This window comes from Salvelinus fontinalis, chromosome 41 (assembly GCF_029448725.1).
Source record: "Salvelinus fontinalis isolate EN_2023a chromosome 41, ASM2944872v1, whole genome shotgun sequence".
NCBI classification, from domain to species: domain Eukaryota; kingdom Metazoa; phylum Chordata; class Actinopteri; order Salmoniformes; family Salmonidae; genus Salvelinus; species Salvelinus fontinalis.
The window spans coordinates 9,307,472-9,315,895 of NC_074705.1; the positions used below are offsets into that span (position 1 = coordinate 9,307,472).

At 43.2% G+C, this 8,424-nt stretch overlaps 1 pseudogene; it reads left to right on the top strand.

Annotated features, from left to right (window-relative positions):
• Positions 1–135: 135 nt before the first annotated feature.
• Positions 136–8,205, top strand: LOC129840324 (NLR family CARD domain-containing protein 3-like; annotated as a pseudogene).
• The last annotated feature ends 219 nt before the right edge of the window (positions 8,206–8,424 follow it).

Sequence of the window (8,424 nt, forward strand, 5' to 3'; positions counted from 1 at the left end):
GACACTGTTAAAAGGAGGTAGTGCCTCACAATGTTTTTCTTTAAATGTACTTTTTATCAAACCAGTTTGTTAGCTCTATAAGAAGTGTTTGTGTAGTTAATTAACTTGTACTTGGTGGAGAGGAAGGGCTTACGGATGGACATGAGGAAATGGGTTGTGAACTGTGAGCAGTGGTTGAAAAAGTACTAAAAGTAAAGATACCTTAATAGAAAATGACTGAAGTAAAAGTGAAAGTCACCCAGTAAAATACTACTTGAGTAAAAGTCTAAAAGTATTTGGTTTAAAATGTACTTAATAAGTATCAAAAGTAAATGTAATCTCAAAATCAAATCAAATTTTATTTGTCACATACACATGGTTAGCAGATGTTAATGCGAGTGTAGCGAAATGCTTGTGCTTCTAGTTCCGACAATGCAGTAATAACCAACAAGTAATCTAACCTAACAATTCCACAACTACTACCTTATACACACAAGTGTAAAGGGATAAAGAATATGTACATAAAGATATATGAATGAGTGATGGTACAGAACGGCATAGGCAAGATGCAGTAGATGGTATAGTGTACAGTCTATACATATGAGATGAGTAATGTAGGGTATGTAAACATAAAGTGTCATAGTTTAAAGTGGCTAGTGATACATGTATTACATAAAGATGGTAAGATGCAGTAGATGATATACAGTACAGTATATACATTTACATATGAGATGAGTAATGTAGGGTATGTAAACATTATATTAAGTGGCATTGTTTAAAGTGGCTAGTGATACATTTTTACATAATTTCCATCAATTCCCATTATTAAAGTGGCTGGAGTTGAGTCAGTATGTTGGCAGCGGCCACTAAATGTTAGTGGTGGTTGTTTAACAGTCTGATGGCCTTGAGATAGAAGCTGTTTTTCAGTCTCTCTGTCCCTGCTTTGATGCACCTGTACTGACCTCGCCTTCTGGATGATAGCGGGGTGAACAGGCAGTGGCTCGGGTCGTTGTTGTCCTTGATGATCTTTATGGCTTTCCTGTGACATCGGGTGGTGTAGGTGTCCTGGAGGGCAGGTAGTTTGCCCCCGGTGATGCATTGTGCAGACCTCACTACCCTCTGGAGAGCCTTACGGTTGTGGGCGGAGCAGTTGCCGTACCAGGCGGTGATACAGCCCGACAGGATGCTCTTGAATGTGCATCTGTAGAAGTTTGTGAGTGCTTTTGGTGACAAGCCGAATTTCTTCAGCCTCCTGAGGTTGAAGAGGCGCTACTGCGCCTTCTTCACAACGCTGTCTGTGTGGGTGGACCAATTCAGTTTGTCCGTGATGTGTACACCGAGGAACTTAAAACTTTCCACCTTCTCCACTACTGTCCCGTCGATGTGGATAGGGGGGTGCTCCCTCTGCTGTTTCCTGAAGTCCACAATCATCTCCTTTTGGTTTGTTGACGTTGAGTGTGAGGTTATTTTCCTGACACCGCACTCCGTGGGCCCTCACCCTCTAAAATATAATCTCTAAAATATACTTAAGTATCAAAATTAAAAGTACATGTATAAATCATTTAAAATTCCTTATATTAATCAAACCAGACAGCATGATTTTCTAGTTTTACGGATAGCTAGGGGCACACTTCAACACTCAGACATCATTTAAACTAAACATTTGTGTTGAGTGAGTCTGCCAAATTGGAGGCATTAGGGATGACCAGAGATGTTCTCTTGATAAGTGTGTGAATTGGACCAGTTTCCTTTCCTACTAAGCATTCAAAATGGAACTAGTACTTTTGGGTGTCAGGGAAAATGTAAGGAGTAAAAAGTACATTATTTTCTTTAGGAATGTAGTGAAGTAAAAGTTGTAAACAATATAAGTAGTAAAGTACAGGTACCCCAAAAAACTACTTAAGTAGTACTTTAAAGTATTTTTACTTAAGTACTTTCCACCACTGACTTTGAGTATATTTGGGTGTGTACACTTGAATTCTGCTGCTGTTTTCAACTCTCTAGAGACAGCAGGACCGGTAGAGATACTCTCAATGATCGGCTATGAAAAGCCAACTGACATTTACTCCTGAGGTGCTGACCTGTTGCACCCTCGACAACTACTGTGATTATTATTATTTGGCCATGCTGGTCATTTATGAACATTTGAACATCTTGGCCATGTTCTGTTATAATCTCCACCCGGCACAGCCAGAAGAGGACTGGCCACCCCTCATAGCCTGGTTCCTCTCTAGGTTTCTTCCTAGGTTTTGGCCTTTCATGGGAGTTTTTCCTAGCCACCGTGCTTCTACACCTGCATTGCTTGCTGTTTGGGGTTTTAGGCTGGGTTTCTGTACAGCACTTTGAGATATCAGCTGATGTAAGAAGGGCTATATAAATACATTTTATTTGTTTGATGTACAAACATATTCACCAACATTCTTCTCTCTGTTACAACATTTTTAGGCTTACAGTGGTGAGACAATGTTGGGGACCAACTGGTTCCTACAGGGAGGAGGTGGATCAGTGAAACACTTTGTACCTTGACTCTCCCTTCAGTTCACCAGACAGCAGAATGAAGAGCAGAGCTTCACACAAAGGGGAGAAATAAATTAATGATCACTACTGTAAGTTGTTGGGTCTTGTGTAATATGCTAGTGATACAGTGCATTTGGAAAGTATTCAGACCCCTTGACTTTTTCAACATTTTGTTAGGTTACATCCTTATCCTAAAATTGATTCAATTGTGTTTCCCCTCATCAATCTACACGCAATACCCCGCAATAACAATGCAAAAACAGGTTTTTAGATTTTTTTTTGCAAATGTATAGAAATAAAAAAAAAGTCAATATTACACTTACATAAGTATTTAGACCCTTTACTCAGTACTTTGTTGAAGCACCTTTGGCAGCGATTACAGCCTCGAGTCTTCTTGGGTATGACGCTACAAGCTTGGCACACCTGTATTTGGGCAGTTTCTCCCATTCTTCTCTGCAAATCCTCTCAAGCTCTGCCAGGTTATGTGGGGAGCGTCGCTACACAGCTATTTTCAGGTCTCTTGGGAGATGTTCGATCAGGGTCAAGTCAGGGCTCTGGCTGGGCCACTCAGGACATTCAGATACTTGTCCCGAAGCCACTTCTGCTTTGTCTTGGCTGTGTGCTTAGGTTTGTTGTCCTGTTGGAAGGTGAACCTTTGCCCTAGTCTGAGGTCCTGTGCGCTCTGGAGCAGGTTTTCATCAAGGATCTCTCTGTACTTCTCTCCATTCATCTTTCCCTCGATCCTGACTATTGTCTCAGTCACTGATTCTGAAAAAACATCCCCCCAGCATGATTCTGCCACCGCTATGCTTCACCATAGGGATGGTGCCAGGTTTCCTCCAGACGTGACGCTTTGCATTCAGGCCAAAGAGTTCAATGTTGGTTACATCAGACCAGAAAATCTTGTTTCTCATGGTCAGAGTCCTTTTGGTGCCTTTTGTCAAACTGCAAGCGGACTGTCATGTTCCTTTTTACTGAGGAGTGGCTTCCGTCTGGCCACTCTACCGTAAAGGCCTGATTGGTGGAGTGCTGCAGAGATGGTTGTCCTTCTGGAAGGTTCTCCCATCTCCACAGAGGAACTCTGGAGCTCTGTCAGAGTGACCATCGGGTTCTTAGTCACCTCCCTGACCAAGGCCCTTCTCCCCCGATTGGTCAGTTTAGCCGGGCGGCCAGCTCTAGGAAGAGTCTTGGTGGTTCCAAATCCTATCCAATCAATTGAATTTACCACAGGTGGACTCCAATCAAGTTGTAGAAACATATCAAGGATGATCAATGGAAACAGGATGAACATGAGCTCCATTTCCTGTCTCATAGCAAAGAGGCTGAATACTTATCTAAGTAAGGTTTTTGTTTTTAATACATTTGCAAACATTTCTAAACTGTTTTCGCTTTGTCAGTATGAGCTATTGTGTGTAGATTGAGGAAATTGTTTAATTTAATACATTTTAAATAAGGCTGTAATGTAGCAAAATGTGGAAAAAGGGAAAGTGTCTGAATACTTTCCGAATGCACTGTATACCAGATAATGTTTTAAATATAACCTTTATTTAACTAGGCAAGTCAGTTAAGAACAAATTCTTATTTACAATGACGGCCTACACTGGCCAAACTCGGACGACGCTGGGCCAGTTTTGTGCCGCCTTATGGGACTCCCAATCACGACCGGTTGTGATACAGTCTGAATTCGAACCAGGTTGTCTGTAGTGACGCCTCTAGCACTGAGATGCAGTGTCTTAGATAACCAGGTAACAACCACGTAAAGACGTCTTCCTTCACAACGACATTGAGACATCGTGTGAAATACGTCATATTTTGGTTATCTGGTGAGATAACCAGATCATTTATGGTCGCTAAAAAGACGTTTGACAAAACAACCTGACCAAAATATGTCATAATGACGTCAATACATACACACATACCGTTACCATGGCAGTAATATAAAAAGTAAACTCACTGTAACTTTGTTTTTTCTTGCAGTCCAAGACAAACTGAAATCCTACCTTAAGAAGAAGTACGGCTGTATATATGAGGGGACGTCAAAGGAAGGGGATTCCATCTACCTAGACTAGATCTACACTGAGCTCCATGTGATCGAGGGGGCCTGGGGAGGGGTCAGAGATGAGCATGAGGGCATACATCTGGAATCCAGAACACCAGCCACAGGAGAGGCCACTATTGAAGCCAACAACATGTTCAAGCCCCGACCTGATCAAAAGAAGCCAATCAGAACAGGGCTTACACTGGGCATCGCTGGCGTGGGAAAGACTGTCTCCGTTCAGAAGTTTATTCACGACTGGGCAGAAGGAAAGGAGTACCAAGACATTGATTTCATCTTTCCACTTCCTTTTTGCCAAATTAATTCTAATATAGGGGAAAAGGACCGCAGTCTGATTGAACTGCATCAATCAATTCTTCACTGTCATGGGACCGGTGAAGACCCTGGGGGTAGGTTCTAAAGTTCTGTTCATCTTTGATGGTCTGGACGAGAGTCGACTTCCTCTGAACTTCAACAGTAAGCTTCTAACAGACGACACAAAGCCAGCCTCGCTGGACCAACTGATCACAAATCTCATCACAGGAGAGCTCCTCCGCTCTGCTCTCATCTGGATAACCTCCCGACCTGCTGCAGCCAATCAGATCCCTCGTCAACACATCCACCAGTGGACAGAGGTACAATGGTTCAATGACCCACAGAAGGAGGAGTACTTCAGGAAGAAAATGAGTGATGAGACCCTGGCCAGCAGAATCATCAACCATGTCAAGTCATCAAGGAGCCTCCACATCATGTGCCACATACCAGTGTTCTGTTGGATTTTAGCCACTGTTCTAGAGAAGCTGTTGGATCAAGCAGGGAGTGGAAAGTTGCCCAAAACCCTGACTGAGACGTACTTACACTTCCTGATCTGTCAGCCAGACAGGATAAGAGCTAAAGGGAACTCCGTAGAAAGTGACAACATAGTCCTCAAACTTGGAGAGCTGGCATTTCATCAGCTGGAGAAGGGATATCTTATCTTCTATGAGGAAGACCTGACAGAGTGCGGCATTGGAGTCAGAAAAGCATCCGTGCACTCCTGAGATCTTTAAGGTGGAGGGGAGGACCAGTCAGAAGACAGTGTTCAGCTTTGTGCATCTGAGCGTCCAGGAGTGTCTTGCTGCTGTTTATGTGTTTCTCACATTCATAAACTGCAATGAAAACCCACTGGTCCAATAGAACTCCTCCTTTTTGCGGAAATTTCGGAAACACCAACCTATGATGGACTTAGTCGAGAGTGCAGTGGACAAGGCCCTAAAGAGTAAGAATGGACACCTGGACCTGTTCCTCCGTTTCCTTCTGGGCCTCTCACTGGAGTCCAATCAGACTCTCCTACAAGGCCTACTGACACAGACAGGAAGCAGCTCACAGACCAGTGAGGAAGTAGTTGAGTACATCAAGATGAAGATCAGGAAGAATCCCTCTCCAGAGAGAACCATCAATCTGTTCCACTGTCTGAGTGAGCTGAATGACCATTCTCTAGTGAAGGAGATCCAAAGATACCTGAGCTCAGGAAGTCTCTCAGCAGCCAAACTGTCACCTGCACTGTTTTCAGCTCTGGTGTTTGTGTTGCTGTCTTCAGAAGAAGAGCTGGATGTGTTTGACCTGAAGAAATACTTTAGATCAGAGGAGGGTCTTCTGAGGATGCTGCCAGTAGTCAAAGCCTCCAGAACAGCCCTGTGAGTAACTGTTATGCTAACTGTTATGTTACTGCTATGCTACTTCTCAAATAACATGTTGTAAAATCTCAGATTGTCGTTTTTAAACATCTCATTTAGGCTGAATCAATGTAACCTCTCAAACTGATGCTGCAAATCGCTGGGCACAGCTCTCATCTCCTCACACTTGGAAGAGCTGGACCTGAGTGGCAACGACCTGCAGGATTTAGGAGTGAAGCTACTCTCTGCTGGACTGCAAAGTCCACAATGTAAACTGGTGACACTGAAGTGAGTGTTCCTGTACTTGTTCAACAAGTAATAATTGTTCATTAGATCAACATGTGTTTAGAGGCCAATTTCAGTTTAATTAACTTTCAGTTTCAATACTGCAAAACAAAAGTCCTGTAAAACAAACTTTTTTAATCCACATCATTTTCATTTTCTCCAATAATTAATTCAGCAATTATTTTTTAGCAATATTTTAGCCATGCTGATAGGAATATAACTATTTTTGCAATACTTTAGTTTTCCTCGTTGTTTGTGAGCAACATGGTTTAGAGGTGTCTGAAATAGTTTAGTACCTTATCATAATCCAATGTGAACATCACATTTTAGACTGAAGTTTAATCCATATCAACTTTGAGAGAAGAAGCTAAATGCATCTGTCATTTTTGATATTCATGTGAAATCATGGTGCAGGCTGTCAGGCTGTCAGGTCACAGAGGAAGGATGTGCTGCCCTGGCTTCAGCTCTGAGGTCAAACCCCTCCCACCTGAGAGAGCAGGACCTGAGCTAAAATGACCCAGGAGACTCAGGAGTGAAGCTGCTCTTTGCTATACAGGAGAATCCACACTGTAAACTGGAGAAACTCAAGTATGTAGAGGTTTTGAATCAATCAGTACTCCGTGTAACACAATGTATTCCCCAGTATGTCTCCTTCCTCTGTGTGTCTACAGTAAAGTGTGTGTGAGACAAATTCACTGTCTGTTCCTCTGCTTTTCCTATAGTGTGGACCATGGTAGAAGGTGCAGGTTAAAATCAGGGCCCCAAAAATGTTTTTTTTTTGTTTAATGCATGGACGTGTGTTGGACCTGTGTTTAAATACATGTGTTCGATTATGTGTTATTTAAATGCTTATTTTCTGTGTATTTTCACAAATAATGTGGCCCTAATCAACTACTTCTATTGGAAGTACTTTAAAGTATTTTTTATATTCCAGGATACATTATTTCAAATACCAAACAGAGTAAAATGCATGGGAGTATTTACATTTTTGTGTAAATACTGTGCATGTTCAAATACATACTTTCCAAGTGTTTTTTTCCCAAATACAGTATATTTCAAACCTGGTCTCCCCATTTAGATGCCTGTGATCTCACACTGGACCCAAACACAGCACACAGAACCCTCTCTCTGTCTGAGGAGAAAAGGAAGGTGGAATGGACCTGGAAGGAGCAGCTGTATTCTGATCACCCAGAGAGATTTGAGGACTATGAACAGGTGCTGTGTAGAGAGGGTCTGACTGGGTGCTGTTACTGGGAGGTAGAGTTGAGTGGGAGGGCTTGTATAGCAGTGTCACAGCGGCGTGTATAGGTGGCAGAGGAAGTCAGGCGCAGGAGAGTCAAAAATAGAGTGTAGCATGGAGTACTTTAATAGAAGTCCCAGTAATTAACTCCATAACACTCACGAAAAATATAATACAAAAATCTGGGTACGAATACCCAACGCACACCTATACACAAACAACACAACACTAGACAACGAACAATCTCTGACAAACACATGAAGGGAAACAGAGGGTTAAATACACAACAGGTAATGAAATGGGATTGACAACAGGTGTGTGGGAAGACAAGACAAAACCAATGGAAAATGAAAAATGGATCGATGATGACTAGAAGACCGGTGAAGTCGACCGCCGAACACCGCCCGGACAAGGAGAGGCAACGACTTCGGCAGAAGTTGTGACATTACCCCCCCCCCTGACGCGCGGCTCCCGCAGCGCGTCGACACCGGCCTCGGGGACGACCCGGAGGGCGAGGTGCAGGGCGATCCGGATGGAGGCGGTGGAATTCTTTTAACATAGAAGGATCTAAAACGTCCTCCACCGGAACCCAGCATCTCTCCTCCGGCCCGTACCCCTCCCAGTCCACGAGGTACTGAAGGCCCCTCGCCCGACGTCTCGAATCCAAAATGGATCGAATAGCGTACGCCGGGGCCCCCTCGATGTCTAGAGGA